Here is a 20,722-nt window from a genome sequence, read left to right as displayed (position 1 = left end):
AGATGTAGCCCAGCCCGCCCTTTGAAGATGACAAGTTCTTGGCATCTCAGAGCCTCAAGGCAAGAGCAAGGTTCTCTATGGTAGGCTGGGGCAGAACTAGCAGCAAGCAGAGCAAAGTTGTCCAAGAATAGCTTCCATTGGAATGCTAATGGCAATTGAAGAGGCAGGCCAGTGGCAAGCCACTAGCTTCCAGCAGTTTGAAAGTTGCAGACACAGTGCAGGTGTTGTGCGGCTTCCTTCTTGGCCTCCTAGAAGGTGCCGCGTTCTCCGTCTCTTGCTTGCCAATATGTTGCCGTGTTCCTCCTATTGTTTGGTTTGTTTTGATTTGTTTTGATGATGTTTTGGCGGGTTTTCGGAATGTTTTGGTGGTGTTTTAGAATGTTTTGTTTTCTCTTGTGTTGTTTATATTGTCTTGGCAGGTTTTGGATTGTTTGGATTCCTTTTGGCGGGTTTTAAAATATTTTGGCGGGTATTTGGAATATTTTGGTTTGCTTTCATTTGTTTTGATTATGTTTTGCCAAGTTATTGAATGTTTCGATCACTTCTTACTGGTTTTCTAGTATTTTGGCATCTTTTCAGAATGTTTTGATCAGTTTTGGCGGGTTCTAAACTATTTGGTCGGGTTTTTGGAATGTTTTGGTTGGTTTTGATTTGTTTTTATGGTGTTTTGGCTGGATTTCGGAATATTTTGGCTGGTTTTTGGAATGTTTCGGTTGGTTTTGATTTGTTTTTATGATGTTTTGCCAAGTTTTTTGAATGTTTTGATCAGTTCAGGCTGGTTTTCTAATGTTTTGGCATCTTTTCAGAATGTTTTGATGAGTTTTGCGGGTCTAAATCATTTTGGCGGGTTTTCAGAATGTTTTGGTTGGTTTTGATTTGTTTTTATGATGTTTTGGTGGGTTTTCGGAATGTCTTGGTTGGGTTTTAGAATGTTTTGTATTCTCTTGAGTTGTTTTTATTGTGTTGGCAGTTTTGGAATATTTGGATTGCTTTTGGCGGGTTTTAAAATCCTTTGGTGGGTATTTGGAATGTTTTGGCGGGTATTCGGAAGGTTTTGATTAGTTTTGACGGGTTTTGAAATATTTTGGCGGGTTTTTAGAAGGTTTAGATTTGTTTTGATTTGTTTTGATTCTGTTTAGCCCAGTTTTTTGGTGTGTTTGGATTAGCTTTGGTGGGCTTTATCATGTTTTGTCCGGTTTTTTCGAACGTATTGATCACTTCCGTCCGGTTTTCTATTTTGGCGGGTTTGAAAATATTTTTGGATTAGTTTTGGCGGGTTTGAAAATATTTTGGCTCTTTGTGCAGAGATGACGGTGCCGGTTGCGGTGCGCTCCGGGGCGCTCCTTCTGCGGAAAGATGCCTGGCAGCGGCACTTGGGACAGCTCCGCGTCTCCGTATTCTGCGTTTCTTGCCTTCTGCATCTCAGCAAAATGCTTTCCCACTAGGTCTAGCAAGGAGAAACTGTGGCAGCTGAGTAGATGTAGCCCGGCCCGCCCTTTGAAGTTGACAAGTTCTTGGCATCTCAGAGCCTCAAGGGAAGGGCAAGGTTATCTATGGTAGGCTGGGGCAGAACTAGCAGCAAGCAGAGCAAAGTTGTCCAAGAATAGCTTCCATTGGAATGCTAATGGCAATTGAAGAGGCAGGCCAGTGGCAAGCCACTAGCTTCCAGCAGTTTGAAAGTTGCAGACACAGTGCAGGTGTTGTGCGGCTTCCTTCTTGGCCTCCTAGAAGGTGCCGCGTTCTCCGTCTCTTGCTTGCCAATATGTTGCCGTGTTCCTCTTATTTTTTGGTTGGTTTTGAATTGTTTTGATGATGTTTTGGCGGGTTTTCGGAATGTTTTGGTGGTGTTTTAGAATGTTTTGTTTTCTCTTGTGTTGTTTATATTGTCTTGGCAGGTTTTGGATTGTTTGGATTCCTTTTGGCGGGTTTTAAAATCTTTTGGCGGGTATTTGGAATGTTTTGGTTTGCTTTCATTTGTTTTGATTATGTTTTGGCAAGTTATTGAATGCTTCGATCACTTCTTACTGGTTTTCTAGTATTTTGGCATCTTTTCAGAATGTTTTGATCAGTTTTGGCGGGTTCTAAACTATTTTGTTGGGTTTTTGCAATGTTTTGGTTGGTTTTGATTTGTTTTTATGGTGTTTTGGCCGGATTTCGGAATATTTTGGCTGGTTTTTGGAATGTTTCGGTTGGTTTTGATTTGTTTTTATGATGTTTTGCCAAGTTTTTTGAATGTTTTGATCAGTTCAGGCTGGTTTTCTAATGTTTTGGCATCTTTTCAGAATGTTTTGATGAGTTTTGCGGGTCTAAATCATTTTGGCGGGTTTTTGGAATATTTTGGTTGGTTTTGATTTGTTTTTATGATGTTTTGGCGGGTTTTCGGAATGTCTTGGTTGGGTTTTAGAATGTTTTGTATTCTCTTGAGTTGTTTTTATTGTGTTGGCAGTTTTGGAATGTTTGGATTCCTTTTGGCGGGTTTTAAAATCCTTTGGCGGGTATTTGGAATGTTTTGGCGGGTGTTCGGAAGGTTTTGATTAGTTTTGACGGGTTTTGAAATATTTTGGCGGGTTTTTAGAAGGTTTAGATTTGTTTTGATTTGTTTTGATTCTGTTTAGCCCAGTTTTTGGTGTGTTTGGATTAGCTTTGGTGGGCTTTATCATGTTTTGTCCGGTTTTTTCGAATGTATTGATCACTTCCGTCCGGTTTTCTATTTTGGCGGGTTTGAAAATATTTTTGGATTAGTTTTGGAGGGTTTTAAAATATTTTGGCTTTTTGCGCAGAGATGACGGTGCCGGTTGCGGTGCGCTCCGGGGCGCTCCTTCTGCAGAAAGACGCCTGGCAGCGTCACTTGGGACAGCTCCGCGTCTCCGTATTCTGCGTTTCTTGCCTTCTGCATCTCAGCAAAATGCTTTCCCACTAGGTCTAGCAAGGAGAAACTGTGGCAGCTGAGTAGATGTAGCCCGGCCCGCCCTTTGAAGTTGACAAGTTCTTGGCATCTCAGAGCCTCAAGGCAAGAGCAAGGTTCTCTATGGTAGGCTGGGGCAGAACTAGCAGCAAGCAGAGCAAAGTTGTCCAAGAATAGCTTCCATTGGAATGCTAATGGCAATTGAAGAGGCAGGCCAGTGGCAAGCCACTAGCTTCCAGCAGTTTGAAAGTTGCAGACACAGTGCAGGTGTTGTGCAGCTTCCTTCTTGGCCTCCTAGAAGGTGCCGCGTTCTCCGTCTCTTGCTTGCCAATATGTTGCCGTGTTCCTCCTATTGTTTGGTTTGTTTTGATTTGTTTTGATGATGTTTTGGCGGGTTTTCGGAATGTTTTGGTGGTGTTTTAGAATGTTTTGTTTTCTCTTGTGTTGTTTATATTGTCTTGGCAGGTTTTGGATTGTTTGGATTCCTTTTGGCGGGTTTTGAAATATTTTGGCGGGTATTTGGAATATTTTGGTTTGCTTTCATTTGTTTTGATTATGTTTTGCCAAGTTATTGAATGTTTCGATCACTTCTTACTGGTTTTCTAGTATTTTGGCATCTTTTCAGAATGTTTTGATCAGTTTTGGCGGGTTCTAAACTATTTGGTCGGGTTTTTGGAATGTTTCGTTTGGTTTTGATTTGTTTTTATGGTGTTTTGGCTGGATTTCGGAATATTTTGGCTGGTTTTTGGAATGTTTCGGTTGGTTTTGATTTGTTTTTATGATGTTTTGCCAAGTTTTTTGAATGTTTTGATCAGTTCAGGCTGGTTTTCTAATGTTTTGGCATCTTTTCAGAATGTTTTGATGAGTTTTGCGGGTCTAAATCATTTTGGCGGGTTTTCAGAATGTTTTGGTTGGTTTTGATTTGTTTTTATGATGTTTTGGTGGGTTTTCGGAATGTTTTGGTTGGGTTTTAGAATGTTTTGTATTCTCTTGAGTTGTTTTTATTGTGTTGGCAGTTTTGGAATATTTGGATTGCTTTTGGCGGGTTTTAAAATCCTTTGGTGGGTATTTGGAATGTTTTGGCGGGTATTCGGAAGGTTTTGATTAGTTTTGACGGGTTTTGAAATATTTTGGCGGGTTTTTAGAAGGTTTAGATTTGTTTTGATTTGTTTTGATTCTGTTTAGCCCAGTTTTTTGGTGTGTTTGGATTAGCTTTGGTGGGCTTTATCATGTTTTGTCCGGTTTTTTCGAACGTATTGATCACTTCCGTCCGGTTTTCTATTTTGGCGGGTTTGAAAATATTTTTGGATTAGTTTTGGCGGGTTTGAAAATATTTTGGCTCTTTGCGCAGAGATGACGGTGCCGGTTGCGGTGCGCTCCGGGGCGCTCCTTCTGCGGAAAGACGCCTGGCAGCGGCACTTGGGACAGCTCCGCGTCTCCGTATTCTGCGTTTCTTGCCTTCTGCATCTCAGCAAAATGCTTTCCCACTAGGTCTAGCAAGGAGAAACTGTGGCAGCTGAGTAGATGTAGCCCGGCCCGCCCTTTGAAGTTGACAAGTTTGGCATCTCAGAGCCTCAAGGGAAGGGCAAGGTTATCTATGGTAGGCTGGGGCAGAACTAGCAGCAAGCAGAGCAAAGTTGTCCAAGAATAGCTTCCATTGGAATGCTAATGGCAATTGAAGAGGCAGGCCAGTGGCAAGCCACTAGCTTCCAGCAGTTTGAAAGTTGCAGACACAGTGCAGGTGTTGTGCGGCTTCCTTCTTGGCCTCCTAGAAGGTGCCGCGTTCTCCGTCTCTTGCTTGCCAATATGTTGCCGTGTTCCTCCTATTGTTTGGTTTGTTTTGATTTGTTTTGATGATGTTTTGGCGGGTTTTCGGAATGTTTTGGTGGTGTTTTAGAATGTTTTGTTTTCTCTTGTGTTGTTTATATTGTCTTGGCAGGTTTTGGATTGTTTGGATTCCTTTTGGCGGGTTTTGAAATATTTTGGCGGGTATTTGGAATATTTTGGTTTGCTTTCATTTGTTTTGATTATGTTTTGCCAAGTTATTGAATGTTTCGATCACTTCTTACTGGTTTTCTAGTATTTTGGCATCTTTTCAGAATGTTTTGATCAGTTTTGGCGGGTTCTAAACTATTTGGTCAGGTTTTTGGAATGTTTCGTTTGGTTTTGATTTGTTTTTATGGTGTTTTGGCTGGATTTCGGAATATTTTGGCTGGTTTTTGGAATTTTTCGGTTGGTTTTGATTTGTTTTTATGATGTTTTGCCAAGTTTTTTGAATGTTTTGATCAGTTCAGGCTGGTTTTCTAATGTTTTGGCATCTTTTCAGAATGTTTTGATGAGTTTTGCGGGTCTAAATCATTTTGGCGGGTTTTCAGAATGTTTTGGTTGGTTTTGATTTGTTTTTATGATGTTTTGGTGGGTTTTCGGAATGTTTTGGTTGGGTTTTAGAATGTTTTGTATTCTCTTGAGTTGTTTTTATTGTGTTGGCAGTTTTGGAATATTTGGATTGCTTTTGGCGGGTTTTAAAATCCTTTGGTGGGTATTTGGAATGTTTTGGCGGGTATTCGGAAGGTTTTGATTAGTTTTGACGGGTTTTGAAATATTTTGGCGGGTTTTTAGAAGGTTTAGATTTGTTTTGATTTGTTTTGATTCTGTTTAGCCCAGTTTTTTGGTGTGTTTGGATTAGCTTTGGTGGGCTTTATCATGTTTTGTCCGGTTTTTTCGAACGTATTGATCACTTCCGTCCGGTTTTCTATTTTGGCGGGTTTGAAAATATTTTTGGATTAGTTTTGGCGGGTTTGAAAATATTTTGGCTCTTTGCGCAGAGATGACGGTGCCGGTTGCGGTGCGCTCCGGGGCGCTCCTTCTGCGGAAAGACGCCTGGCAGCGGCACTTGGGACAGCTCCGCGTCTCCGTATTCTGCGTTTCTTGCCTTCTGCATCTCAGCAAAATGCTTTCCCACTAGGTCTAGCAAGGAGAAACTGTGGCAGCTGAGTAGATGTAGCCCGGCCCGCCCTTTGAAGTTGACAAGTTTGGCATCTCAGAGCCTCAAGGGAAGGGCAAGGTTATCTATGGTAGGCTGGGGCAGAACTAGCAGCAAGCAGAGCAAAGTTGTCCAAGAATAGCTTCCATTGGAATGCTAATGGCAATTGAAGAGGCAGGCCAGTGGCAAGCCACTAGCTTCCAGCAGTTTGAAAGTTGCAGACACAGTGCAGGTGTTGTGCGGCTTCCTTCTTGGCCTCCTAGAAGGTGCCGCGTTCTCCGTCTCTTGCTTGCCAATATGTTGCCGTGTTCCTCTTATTTTTTGGTTGGTTTTGAATTGTTTTGATGATGTTTTGGCGGGTTTTCGGAATGTTTTGGTGGTGTTTTAGAATGTTTTGTTTTCTCTTGTGTTGTTTATATTGTCTTGGCAGGTTTTGGATTGTTTGGATTCCTTTTGGCGGGTTTTAAAATATTTTGGCGGGTATTTGGAATGTTTTGGTTTGCTTTCATTTGTTTTGATTATGTTTTGGCAAGTTATTGAATGCTTCGATCACTTCTTACTGGTTTTCTAGTATTTTGGCATCTTTTCAGAATGTTTTGATCAGTTTTGGCGGGTTCTAAACTATTTTGTTGGGTTTTTGCAATGTTTTGGTTGGTTTTGATTTGTTTTTATGGTGTTTTGGCCGGATTTCGGAATATTTTGGCTGGTTTTTGGAATGTTTCGGTTGGTTTTGATTTGTTTTTATGATGTTTTGCCAAGTTTTTTGAATGTTTTGATCAGTTCAGGCTGGTTTTCTAATGTTTTGGCATCTTTTCAGAATGTTTTGATGAGTTTTGCGGGTCTAAATCATTTTGGCGGGTTTTTGGAATATTTTGGTTGGTTTTGATTTGTTTTTATGATGTTTTGGCGGGTTTTCGGAATGTCTTGGTTGGGTTTTAGAATGTTTTGTATTCTCTTGAGTTGTTTTTATTGTGTTGGCAGTTTTGGAATGTTTGGATTCCTTTTGGCGGGTTTTAAAATCCTTTGGCGGGTATTTGGAATGTTTTGGCGGGTGTTCGGAAGGTTTTGATTAGTTTTGACGGGTTTTGAAATATTTTGGCGGGTTTTTAGAAGGTTTAGATTTGTTTTGATTTGTTTTGATTCTGTTTAGCCCAGTTTTTGGTGTGTTTGGATTAGCTTTGGTGGGCTTGATCATGTTTTGTCCGGTTTTTTCGAATGTATTGATCACTTCCGTCCGGTTTTCTATTTTGGCGGGTTTGAAAATATTTTTGGATTAGTTTTGGAGGGTTTTAAAATATTTTGGCTTTTTGCGCAGAGATGACGGTGCCGGTTGCGGTGCGCTCCGGGGCGCTCCTTCTGCAGAAAGACGCCTGGCAGCGTCACTTGGGACAGCTCCGCGTCTCCGTATTCTGCGTTTCTTGCCTTCTGCATCTCAGCAAAATGCTTTCCCACTAGGTCTAGCAAGGAGAAACTGTGGCAGCTGAGTAGATGTAGCCCGGCCCGCCCTTTGAAGTTGACAAGTTCTTGGCATCTCAGAGCCTCAAGGCAAGAGCAAGGTTCTCTATGGTAGGCTGGGGCAGAACTAGCAGCAAGCAGAGCAAAGTTGTCCAAGAATAGCTTCCATTGGAATGCTAATGGCAATTGAAGAGGCAGGCCAGTGGCAAGCCACTAGCTTCCAGCAGTTTGAAAGTTGCAGACACAGTGCAGGTGTTGTGCAGCTTCCTTCTTGGCCTCCTAGAAGGTGCCGCGTTCTCCGTCTCTTGCTTGCCAATATGTTGCCGTGTTCCTCCTATTGTTTGGTTTGTTTTGATTTGTTTTGATGATGTTTTGGCGGGTTTTCGGAATGTTTTGGTGGTGTTTTAGAATGTTTTGTTTTCTCTTGTGTTGTTTATATTGTCTTGGCAGGTTTTGGATTGTTTGGATTCCTTTTGGCGGGTTTTGAAATATTTTGGCGGGTATTTGGAATATTTTGGTTTGCTTTCATTTGTTTTGATTATGTTTTGCCAAGTTATTGAATGTTTCGATCACTTCTTACTGGTTTTCTAGTATTTTGGCATCTTTTCAGAATGTTTTGATCAGTTTTGGCGGGTTCTAAACTATTTGGTCGGGTTTTTGGAATGTTTCGTTTGGTTTTGATTTGTTTTTATGGTGTTTTGGCTGGATTTCGGAATATTTTGGCTGGTTTTTGGAATGTTTCGGTTGGTTTTGATTTGTTTTTATGATGTTTTGCCAAGTTTTTTGAATGTTTTGATCAGTTCAGGCTGGTTTTCTAATGTTTTGGCATCTTTTCAGAATGTTTTGATGAGTTTTGCGGGTCTAAATCATTTTGGCGGGTTTTCAGAATGTTTTGGTTGGTTTTGATTTGTTTTTATGATGTTTTGGTGGGTTTTCGGAATGTTTTGGTTGGGTTTTAGAATGTTTTGTATTCTCTTGAGTTGTTTTTATTGTGTTGGCAGTTTTGGAATATTTGGATTGCTTTTGGCGGGTTTTAAAATCCTTTGGTGGGTATTTGGAATGTTTTGGCGGGTATTCGGAAGGTTTTGATTAGTTTTGACGGGTTTTGAAATATTTTGGCGGGTTTTTAGAAGGTTTAGATTTGTTTTGATTTGTTTTGATTCTGTTTAGCCCAGTTTTTTGGTGTGTTTGGATTAGCTTTGGTGGGCTTTATCATGTTTTGTCCGGTTTTTTCGAACGTATTGATCACTTCCGTCCGGTTTTCTATTTTGGCGGGTTTGAAAATATTTTTGGATTAGTTTTGGCGGGTTTGAAAATATTTTGGCTCTTTGCGCAGAGATGACGGTGCCGGTTGCGGTGCGCTCCGGGGCGCTCCTTCTGCGGAAAGACGCCTGGCAGCGGCACTTGGGACAGCTCCGCGTCTCCGTATTCTGCGTTTCTTGCCTTCTGCATCTCAGCAAAATGCTTTCCCACTAGGTCTAGCAAGGAGAAACTGTGGCAGCTGAGTAGATGTAGCCCGGCCCGCCCTTTGAAGTTGACAAGTTTGGCATCTCAGAGCCTCAAGGGAAGGGCAAGGTTATCTATGGTAGGCTGGGGCAGAACTAGCAGCAAGCAGAGCAAAGTTGTCCAAGAATAGCTTCCATTGGAATGCTAATGGCAATTGAAGAGGCAGGCCAGTGGCAAGCCACTAGCTTCCAGCAGTTTGAAAGTTGCAGACACAGTGCAGGTGTTGTGCGGCTTCCTTCTTGGCCTCCTAGAAGGTGCCGCGTTCTCCGTCTCTTGCTTGCCAATATGTTGCCGTGTTCCTCCTATTGTTTGGTTTGTTTTGATTTGTTTTGATGATGTTTTGGCGGGTTTTCGGAATGTTTTGGTGGTGTTTTAGAATGTTTTGTTTTCTCTTGTGTTGTTTATATTGTCTTGGCAGGTTTTGGATTGTTTGGATTCCTTTTGGCGGGTTTTGAAATATTTTGGCGGGTATTTGGAATATTTTGGTTTGCTTTCATTTGTTTTGATTATGTTTTGCCAAGTTATTGAATGTTTCGATCACTTCTTACTGGTTTTCTAGTATTTTGGCATCTTTTCAGAATGTTTTGATCAGTTTTGGCGGGTTCTAAACTATTTGGTCAGGTTTTTGGAATGTTTCGTTTGGTTTTGATTTGTTTTTATGGTGTTTTGGCTGGATTTCGGAATATTTTGGCTGGTTTTTGGAATTTTTCGGTTGGTTTTGATTTGTTTTTATGATGTTTTGCCAAGTTTTTTGAATGTTTTGATCAGTTCAGGCTGGTTTTCTAATGTTTTGGCATCTTTTCAGAATGTTTTGATGAGTTTTGCGGGTCTAAATCATTTTGGCGGGTTTTCAGAATGTTTTGGTTGGTTTTGATTTGTTTTTATGATGTTTTGGTGGGTTTTCGGAATGTTTTGGTTGGGTTTTAGAATGTTTTGTATTCTCTTGAGTTGTTTTTATTGTGTTGGCAGTTTTGGAATATTTGGATTGCTTTTGGCGGGTTTTAAAATCCTTTGGTGGGTATTTGGAATGTTTTGGCGGGTATTCGGAAGGTTTTGATTAGTTTTGACGGGTTTTGAAATATTTTGGCGGGTTTTTAGAAGGTTTAGATTTGTTTTGATTTGTTTTGATTCTGTTTAGCCCAGTTTTTTGGTGTGTTTGGATTAGCTTTGGTGGGCTTTATCATGTTTTGTCCGGTTTTTTCGAACGTATTGATCACTTCCGTCCGGTTTTCTATTTTGGCGGGTTTGAAAATATTTTTGGATTAGTTTTGGCGGGTTTGAAAATATTTTGGCTCTTTGCGCAGAGATGACGGTGCCGGTTGCGGTGCGCTCCGGGGCGCTCCTTCTGCGGAAAGACGCCTGGCAGCGGCACTTGGGACAGCTCCGCGTCTCCGTATTCTGCGTTTCTTGCCTTCTGCATCTCAGCAAAATGCTTTCCCACTAGGTCTAGCAAGGAGAAACTGTGGCAGCTGAGTAGATGTAGCCCGGCCCGCCCTTTGAAGTTGACAAGTTTGGCATCTCAGAGCCTCAAGGGAAGGGCAAGGTTATCTATGGTAGGCTGGGGCAGAACTAGCAGCAAGCAGAGCAAAGTTGTCCAAGAATAGCTTCCATTGGAATGCTAATGGCAATTGAAGAGGCAGGCCAGTGGCAAGCCACTAGCTTCCAGCAGTTTGAAAGTTGCAGACACAGTGCAGGTGTTGTGCGGCTTCCTTCTTGGCCTCCTAGAAGGTGCCGCGTTCTCCGTCTCTTGCTTGCCAATATGTTGCCGTGTTCCTCTTATTTTTTGGTTGGTTTTGAATTGTTTTGATGATGTTTTGGCGGGTTTTCGGAATGTTTTGGTGGTGTTTTAGAATGTTTTGTTTTCTCTTGTGTTGTTTATATTGTCTTGGCAGGTTTTGGATTGTTTGGATTCCTTTTGGCGGGTTTTAAAATATTTTGGCGGGTATTTGGAATGTTTTGGTTTGCTTTCATTTGTTTTGATTATGTTTTGGCAAGTTATTGAATGCTTCGATCACTTCTTACTGGTTTTCTAGTATTTTGGCATCTTTTCAGAATGTTTTGATCAGTTTTGGCGGGTTCTAAACTATTTTGTTGGGTTTTTGCAATGTTTTGGTTGGTTTTGATTTGTTTTTATGGTGTTTTGGCCGGATTTCGGAATATTTTGGCTGGTTTTTGGAATGTTTCGGTTGGTTTTGATTTGTTTTTATGATGTTTTGCCAAGTTTTTTGAATGTTTTGATCAGTTCAGGCTGGTTTTCTAATGTTTTGGCATCTTTTCAGAATGTTTTGATGAGTTTTGCGGGTCTAAATCATTTTGGCGGGTTTTTGGAATATTTTGGTTGGTTTTGATTTGTTTTTATGATGTTTTGGCGGGTTTTCGGAATGTCTTGGTTGGGTTTTAGAATGTTTTGTATTCTCTTGAGTTGTTTTTATTGTGTTGGCAGTTTTGGAATGTTTGGATTCCTTTTGGCGGGTTTTAAAATCCTTTGGCGGGTATTTGGAATGTTTTGGCGGGTGTTCGGAAGGTTTTGATTAGTTTTGACGGGTTTTGAAATATTTTGGCGGGTTTTTAGAAGGTTTAGATTTGTTTTGATTTGTTTTGATTCTGTTTAGCCCAGTTTTTGGTGTGTTTGGATTAGCTTTGGTGGGCTTGATCATGTTTTGTCCGGTTTTTTCGAATGTATTGATCACTTCCGTCCGGTTTTCTATTTTGGCGGGTTTGAAAATATTTTTGGATTAGTTTTGGAGGGTTTTAAAATATTTTGGCTTTTTGCGCAGAGATGACGGTGCCGGTTGCGGTGCGCTCCGGGGCGCTCCTTCTGCGGAAAGACGCCTGGCAGCGGCACTTGGGACAGCTCCGCGTCTCCGTATTCTGCGTTTCTTGCCTTCTGCATCTCAGCAAAATGCTTTCCCACTAGGTCTAGCAAGGAGAAACTGTGGCAGCTGAGTAGATGTAGCCCAGCCCGCCCTTTGAAGATGACAAGTTCTTGGCATCTCAGAGCCTCAAGGCAAGAGCAAGGTTCTCTATGGTAGGCTGGGGCAGAACTAGCAGCAAGCAGAGCAAAGTTGTCCAAGAATAGCTTCCATTGGAATGCTAATGGCAATTGAAGAGGCAGGCCAGTGGCAAGCCACTAGCTTCCAGCAGTTTGAAAGTTGCAGACACAGTGCAGGTGTTGTGCGGCTTCCTTCTTGGCCTCCTAGAAGGTGCCGCGTTCTCCGTCTCTTGCTTGCCAATATGTTGCCGTGTTCCTCTTATTTTTTGGTTGGTTTTGAATTGTTTTGATGATGTTTTGGCGGGTTTTCGGAATGTTTTGGTGGTGTTTTAGAATGTTTTGTTTTCTCTTGTGTTGTTTATATTGTCTTGGCAGGTTTTGGATTGTTTGGATTCCTTTTGGCGGGTTTTAAAATATTTTGGCGGGTATTTGGAATGTTTTGGTTTGCTTTCATTTGTTTTGATTATGTTTTGGCAAGTTATTGAATGCTTCGATCACTTCTTACTGGTTTTCTAGTATTTTGGCATCTTTTCAGAATGTTTTGATCAGTTTTGGCGGGTTCTAAACTATTTTGTTGGGTTTTTGCAATGTTTTGGTTGGTTTTGATTTGTTTTTATGGTGTTTTGGCCGGATTTCGGAATATTTTGGCTGGTTTTTGGAATGTTTCGGTTGGTTTTGATTTGTTTTTATGATGTTTTGCCAAGTTTTTTGAATGTTTTGATCAGTTCAGGCTGGTTTTCTAATGTTTTGGCATCTTTTCAGAATGTTTTGATGAGTTTTGCGGGTCTAAATCATTTTGGCGGGTTTTTGGAATATTTTGGTTGGTTTTGATTTGTTTTTATGATGTTTTGGCGGGTTTTCGGAATGTCTTGGTTGGGTTTTAGAATGTTTTGTATTCTCTTGAGTTGTTTTTATTGTGTTGGCAGTTTTGGAATGTTTGGATTCCTTTTGGCGGGTTTTAAAATCCTTTGGCGGGTATTTGGAATGTTTTGGCGGGTGTTCGGAAGGTTTTGATTAGTTTTGACGGGTTTTGAAATATTTTGGCGGGTTTTTAGAAGGTTTAGATTTGTTTTGATTTGTTTTGATTCTGTTTAGCCCAGTTTTTGGTGTGTTTGGATTAGCTTTGGTGGGCTTGATCATGTTTTGTCCGGTTTTTTCGAATGTATTGATCACTTCCGTCCGGTTTTCTATTTTGGCGGGTTTGAAAATATTTTTGGATTAGTTTTGGAGGGTTTTAAAATATTTTGGCTTTTTGCGCAGAGATGACGGTGCCGGTTGCGGTGCGCTCCGGGGCGCTCCTTCTGCGGAAAGACGCCTGGCAGCGGCACTTGGGACAGCTCCGCGTCTCCGTATTCTGCGTTTCTTGCCTTCTGCATCTCAGCAAAATGCTTTCCCACTAGGTCTAGCAAGGAGAAACTGTGGCAGCTGAGTAGATGTAGCCCAGCCCGCCCTTTGAAGATGACAAGTTCTTGGCATCTCAGAGCCTCAAGGCAAGAGCAAGGTTCTCTATGGTAGGCTGGGGCAGAACTAGCAGCAAGCAGAGCAAAGTTGTCCAAGAATAGCTTCCATTGGAATGCTAATGGCAATTGAAGAGGCAGGCCAGTGGCAAGCCACTAGCTTCCAGCAGTTTGAAAGTTGCAGACACAGTGCAGGTGTTGTGCGGCTTCCTTCTTGGCCTCCTAGAAGGTGCCGCGTTCTCCGTCTCTTGCTTGCCAATATGTTGCCGTGTTCCTCTTATTTTTTGGTTGGTTTTGAATTGTTTTGATGATGTTTTGGCGGGTTTTCGGAATGTTTTGGTGGTGTTTTAGAATGTTTTGTTTTCTCTTGTGTTGTTTATATTGTCTTGGCAGGTTTTGGATTGTTTGGATTCCTTTTGGCGGGTTTTAAAATATTTTGGCGGGTATTTGGAATGTTTTGGTTTGCTTTCATTTGTTTTGATTATGTTTTGGCAAGTTATTGAATGCTTCGATCACTTCTTACTGGTTTTCTAGTATTTTGGCATCTTTTCAGAATGTTTTGATCAGTTTTGGCGGGTTCTAAACTATTTTGTTGGGTTTTTGCAATGTTTTGGTTGGTTTTGATTTGTTTTTATGGTGTTTTGGCCGGATTTCGGAATATTTTGGCTGGTTTTTGGAATGTTTCGGTTGGTTTTGATTTGTTTTTATGATGTTTTGCCAAGTTTTTTGAATGTTTTGATCAGTTCAGGCTGGTTTTCTAATGTTTTGGCATCTTTTCAGAATGTTTTGATGAGTTTTGCGGGTCTAAATCATTTTGGCGGGTTTTTGGAATATTTTGGTTGGTTTTGATTTGTTTTTATGATGTTTTGGCGGGTTTTCGGAATGTCTTGGTTGGGTTTTAGAATGTTTTGTATTCTCTTGAGTTGTTTTTATTGTGTTGGCAGTTTTGGAATGTTTGGATTCCTTTTGGCGGGTTTTAAAATCCTTTGGCGGGTATTTGGAATGTTTTGGCGGGTGTTCGGAAGGTTTTGATTAGTTTTGACGGGTTTTGAAATATTTTGGCGGGTTTTTAGAAGGTTTAGATTTGTTTTGATTTGTTTTGATTCTGTTTAGCCCAGTTTTTGGTGTGTTTGGATTAGCTTTGGTGGGCTTGATCATGTTTTGTCCGGTTTTTTCGAATGTATTGATCACTTCCGTCCGGTTTTCTATTTTGGCGGGTTTGAAAATATTTTTGGATTAGTTTTGGAGGGTTTTAAAATATTTTGGCTTTTTGCGCAGAGATGACGGTGCCGGTTGCGGTGCGCTCCGGGGCGCTCCTTCTGCGGAAAGACGCCTGGCAGCGGCACTTGGGACAGCTCCGCGTCTCCGTATTCTGCGTTTCTTGCCTTCTGCATCTCAGCAAAATGCTTTCCCACTAGGTCTAGCAAGGAGAAACTGTGGCAGCTGAGTAGATGTAGCCCAGCCCGCCCTTTGAAGATGACAAGTTCTTGGCATCTCAGAGCCTCAAGGCAAGAGCAAGGTTCTCTATGGTAGGCTGGGGCAGAACTAGCAGCAAGCAGAGCAAAGTTGTCCAAGAATAGCTTCCATTGGAATGCTAATGGCAATTGAAGAGGCAGGCCAGTGGCAAGCCACTAGCTTCCAGCAGTTTGAAAGTTGCAGACACAGTGCAGGTGTTGTGCGGCTTCCTTCTTGGCCTCCTAGAAGGTGCCGCGTTCTCCGTCTCTTGCTTGCCAATATGTTGCCGTGTTCCTCCTATTGTTTGGTTTGTTTTGATTTGTTTTGATGATGTTTTGGCGGGTTTTCGGAATGTTTTGGTGGTGTTTTAGAATGTTTTGTTTTCTCTTGTGTTGTTTATATTGTCTTGGCAGGTTTTGGATTGTTTGGATTCCTTTTGGCGGGTTTTGAAATATTTTGGCGGGTATTTGGAATATTTTGGTTTGCTTTCATTTGTTTTGATTATGTTTTGCCAAGTTATTGAATGTTTCGATCACTTCTTACTGGTTTTCTAGTATTTTGGCATCTTTTCAGAATGTTTTGATCAGTTTTGGCGGGTTCTAAACTATTTGGTCGGGTTTTTGGAATGTTTCGTTTGGTTTTGATTTGTTTTTATGGTGTTTTGGCTGGATTTCGGAATATTTTGGCTGGTTTTTGGAATGTTTCGGTTGGTTTTGATTTGTTTTTATGATGTTTTGCCAAGTTTTTTGAATGTTTTGATCAGTTCAGGCTGGTTTTCTAATGTTTTGGCATCTTTTCAGAATGTTTTGATGAGTTTTGCGGGTCTAAATCATTTTGGCGGGTTTTCAGAATGTTTTGGTTGGTTTTGATTTGTTTTTATGATGTTTTGGTTGGTTTTCGGAATGTTTTGGTTGGGTTTTAGAATGTTTTGTATTCTCTTGAGTTGTTTTTATTGTGTTGGCAGTTTTGGAATATTTGGATTGCTTTTGGCGGGTTTTAAAATCCTTTGGTGGGTATTTGGAATGTTTTGGCGGGTATTCGGAAGGTTTTGATTAGTTTTGACGGGTTTTGAAATATTTTGGCGGGTTTTTAGAAGGTTTAGATTTGTTTTGATTTGTTTTGATTCTGTTTAGCCCAGTTTTTTGGTGTGTTTGGATTAGCTTTGGTGGGCTTTATCATGTTTTGTCCGGTTTTTTCGAACGTATTGATCACTTCCGTCCGGTTTTCTATTTTGGCGGGTTTGAAAATATTTTTGGATTAGTTTTGGCGGGTTTTAAAATATTTTGGCTTTTTGCGCAGAGATGACGGTGCCGGTTGCGGTGCGCTCCGGGGCGCTCCTTCTGCGGAAAGACGCCTGGCAGCGGCACTTGGGACAGCTCCGCGTCTCCGTATTCTGCGTTTCTTGCCTTCTGCATCTCAGCAAAATGCTTTCCCACTAGGTCTAGCAAGGAGAAACTGTGGCAGCTGAGTAGATGTAGCCCGGCCCGCCCTTTGAAGTTGACAAGTTTGGCATCTCAGAGCCTCAAGGGAAGAGCAAGGTTCTCTATGGTAGGCTGGGGCAGAACTAGCAGCAAGCAGAGCAAAGTTGTCCAAGAATAGCTTCCATTGGAATGCTAATGGCAATTGAAGAGGCAGGCCAGTGGCAAGCCACTAGCTTCCAGCAGTTTGAAAGTTGCAGACACAGTGCAGGTGTTGTGCGGCTTCCTTCTTGGCCTCCTAGAAGGTGCCGCGTTCTCCGTCTCTTGCTTGCCAATATGTTGCCGTGTTCCTCTTATTTTTTGGTTGGTTTTGAATTGTTTTGATGATGTTTTGGCGGGTTTTCGGAATGTTTTGGTGGTGTTTTAGAATGTTTTGTTTTCTCTTGTGTTGTTTATATTGTCTTGGCAGGTTTTGGATTGTTTGGATTCCTTTTGGCGGGTTTTAAAATATTTTGGCGGGTATTTGGAATGTTTTGGTTTGCTTTCATTTGTTTTGATTATGTTTTGGCAAGTTATTGAATGCTTCGATCACTTCTTACTGGTTTTCTAGTATTTTGGCATCTTTTCAGAATGTTTTGATCAGTTTTGGCGGGTTCTAAACTATTTTGTTGGGTTTTTGCAATGTTTTGGTTGGTTTTGATTTGTTTTTATGGTGTTTTGGCCGGATTTCGGAATATTTTGGCTGGTTTTTGGAATGTTTCGGTTGGTTTTGATTTGTTTTTATGATGTTTTGCCAAGTTTTTTGAATGTTTTGATCAGTTCAGGCTGGTTTTCTAATGTTTTGGCATCTTTTCAGAATGTTTTGATGAGTTTTGCGGGTCTAAATCATTTTGGCGGGTTTTTGGAATATTTTGGTTGGTTTTGATTTGTTTTTATGATGTTTTGGCGGGTTTTCGGAATGTCTTGGTTGGGTTTTAGAATGTTTTGTATTCTCTTGAGTTGTTTTTATTGTGTTGGCAGTTTTGGAATGTTTGGATTCCTTTTGGCGGGTTTTAAAATCCTTTGGCGGGTATTTGGAATGTTTTGGCGGGTGTTCGGAAGGTTTTGATTAGTTTTGACGGGTTTTGAAATATTTTGGCGGGTTTTTAGAAGGTTTAGATTTGTTTTGATTTGTTTTGATTCTGTTTAGCCCAGTTTTTGGTGTGTTTGGATTAGCTTTGGTGGGCTTGATCATGTTTTGTCCGGTTTTTTCGAATGTATTGATCACTTCCGTCCGGTTTTCTATTTTGGCGGGTTTGAAAATATTTTTGGATTAGTTTTGGAGGGTTTTAAAATATTTTGGCTTTTTGCGCAGAGATGACGGTGCCGGTTGCGGTGCGCTCCGGGGCGCTCCTTCTGCGGAAAGACGCCTGGCAGCGGCACTTGGGACGACTCCGCGTCTCCGTATTCTGCGTTTCTTGCCTTCTGCATCTCAGCAAAATGCTTTCCCACTAGGTCTAGCAAGGAGAAACTGTGGCAGCTGAGTAGATGTAGCCCGGCCCGCCCTTTGAAGATGACAAGTTCTTGGCATCTCAGAGCCTCAAGGCAAGAGCAAGGTTCTCTATGGTAGGCTGGGGCAGAACTAGCAGCAAGCAGAGCAAAGTTGTCCAAGAATAGCTTCCATTGGAATGCTAATGGCAATTGAAGAGGCAGGCCAGTGGCAAGCCACTAGCTTCCAGCAGTTTGAAAGTTGCAGACACAGTGCAGGTGTTGTGCGGCTTCCTTCTTGGCCTCCTAGAAGGTGCCGCGTTCTCCGTCTCTTGCTTGCCAATATGTTGCCGTGTTCCTCCTATTGTTTGGTTTGTTTTGATTTGTTTTGATGATGTTTTGGCGGGTTTTCGGAATGTTTTGGTGGTGTTTTAGAATGTTTTGTTTTCTCTTGTGTTGTTTATATTGTCTTGGCAGGTTTTGGATTGTTTGGATTCCTTTTGGCGGGTTTTGAAATATTTTGGCGGGTATTTGGAATATTTTGGTTTGCTTTCATTTGTTTTGATTATGTTTTGCCAAGTTATTGAATGTTTCGATCACTTCTTACTGGTTTTCTAGTATTTTGGCATCTTTTCAGAATGTTTTGATCAGTTTTGGCGGGTTCTAAACTATTTGGTCGGGTTTTTGGAATGTTTTGGTTGGTTTTGATTTGTTTTTATGGTGTTTTGGCTGGATTTCGGAATATTTTGGCTGGTTTTTGGAATGTTTCGGTTGGTTTTGATTTGTTTTTATGATGTTTTGCCAAGTTTTTTGAATGTTTTGATCAGTTCAGGCTGGTTTTCTAATGTTTTGGCATCTTTTCAGAATGTTTTGATGAGTTTTGCGGGTCTAAATCATTTTGGCGGGTTTTCAGAATGTTTTGGTTGGTTTTGATTTGTTTTTATGATGTTTTGGTGGGTTTTCGGAATGTTTTGGTTGGGTTTTAGAATGTTTTGTATTCTCTTGAGTTGTTTTTATTGTGTTGGCAGTTTTGGAATATTTGGATTGCTTTTGGCGGGTTTTAAAATCCTTTGGCGGGTATTTGGAATGTTTTTTAATGGGTATTCGGAAGGTTTTGATTAGTTTTGACGGGTTTTGAAATATTTTGGCGGGTTTTTAGAAGGTTTAGATTTGTTTTGATTCTGTTTAGCCCAGTTTTTTGGTGTGTTTGGATTAGCTTTGGTGGGCTTGATCATGTTTTGTCCGGTTTTTTCGAATGTATTGATCACTTCTGTCCGGTTTTCTATTTTGGCGGGTTTGAAAATGTTTTTGGATTAGTTTTGGTGGGTTTGAAAATATTTTGGCTTTTTGCGCAGAGATGACGGTGCCGGTTGCGGTGCGCTCCGGGGCGCTCCTTCTGCGGAAAGACGCCTGGCAGCGGCACTTGGGACAGCTCCGCGTCTCCGTATTCTGCGTTTCTTGCCTTCTGCATCTCAGCAAAATGCTTTCCCACTAGGTCTAGCAAGGAGAAACTGTGGCAGCTGAGTAGATGTAGCCCGGCCCGCCCTTTGAAGTTGACAAGTTCTTGGCATCTCAGAGCCTCAAGGGAAGAGCAAGGTTCTCTATGGTAGGCTGGGGCAGAACTAGCAGCAAGCAGAGCAAAGTTGTCCAAGAATAGCTTCCATTGGAATGCTAATGGCAATTGAAGAGGCAGGCCAGTGGCAAGCCACTAGCTTCTAGCAGTTTGAAAGTTGCAGACACAGTGCAGGTGTTGTGCGGCTTCCTTCTTGGCCTCCTAGAAGGTGCCGCGTTCTCCGTCTCTTGCTTGCCAATATGTTGCCGTGTTCCTCTTATTTTTTGGTTGGTTTTGAATTGTTTTTATGATGTTTTGGCGGGTTTTCGGAATGTTTTGGTGGTGTTTTAGAATGTTTTGTTTTCTCTTGTGTTGTTTATATTTTCTTGGCAGGTTTTGGATTGTTTGGATTCCTTTTGGCCGATATTTGGAATATTTTGGCGGGTATTTGGAATGTTTTGGTTTGCTTTCATTTGTTTTGATTATGTTTTGGCAAGTTATTGAAAGTTTCGATCACTTCTGACTGGTTTTCTAGTATTTTGGCATCTTTTCAGAATGTTTTGATCAGTTTTGGCGGGTTCTAAACTATTTTGTCGGGTTTTTGGAATGTTTCGGTTGGTTTTGATATGTTTTTATGATGTTTTGGCCGGATTTCGGAATATTTTGGCTGGTTTTTGGAATGTTTTGGTTGGTTTTGATTTGTTTTTATGATGTTTTGCCAAGTTTTTTGAATGTTTTGATCAGTTCAGGCTGGTTTTCTAATGTTTTGGCATCTTTTCAGAATGTTTTGATGAGTTTTGCGGGTCTAAATCATTTTGGCGGGTTTTCAGAATGTTTTGGTTGGTTTTGATTTGTTTTTATGATGTTTAGGTGGGTTTTCGGAATGTTTTGGTTGGGTTTTAGAATGTTTTGTATTCTCTTGAGTTGTTTTTATTGTGTTGGCAGGTTTTGGAATGTTTGGATTCCTTTTGGCGGGTTTTAAAATCTTTTGGCGGGTATTTGGAATGTTTTGGTTTGCTTTCATTTGTTTTGATTATGTTTTGGCAAGTTATTGAATGCTTCGATCACTTCTTACTGGTTTTCTAGTATTTTGGCATCTTTTCAGAATGTTTTGATCAGTTTTGGCGGGTTCTAAACTATTTTGTTGGGTTTTTGCAATGTTTTGGTTGGTTTTGATTTGTTTTTATGGTGTTTTGGCCGGATTTCGGAATATTTTGGCTGGTTTTTGGAATGTTTCGGTTGGTTTTGATTTGTTTTTATGATGTTTTGCCAAGTTTTTTGAATGTTTTGATCAGTTCAGGCTGGTTTTCTAATGTTTTGGCATCTTTTCAGAATGTTTTGATGAGTTTTGCGGGTCTAAATCATTTTGGCGGGTTTTCGGAATGTTTTGGTTGGTTTTGATTTGTTTTTATGATGTTTTGGTGGGTTTTCGGAATGTTTTGGTTGGGTTTTAGAATGTTTTGTATTCTCTTGAGTTGTTTTTATTGTGTTGGCAGTTTTGGAATGTTTGGATTAGTTTGGCGGGTTTTGAA

The sequence above is a fragment of the Passer domesticus genome, chromosome 2, assembly GCF_036417665.1.
Source record: "Passer domesticus isolate bPasDom1 chromosome 2, bPasDom1.hap1, whole genome shotgun sequence".
Taxonomy (NCBI): Eukaryota; Metazoa; Chordata; class Aves; order Passeriformes; family Passeridae; genus Passer; species Passer domesticus.
The sequence above is the reverse complement of the archived record's forward strand: the minus strand, read 5'-3'. Positions refer to the sequence as shown.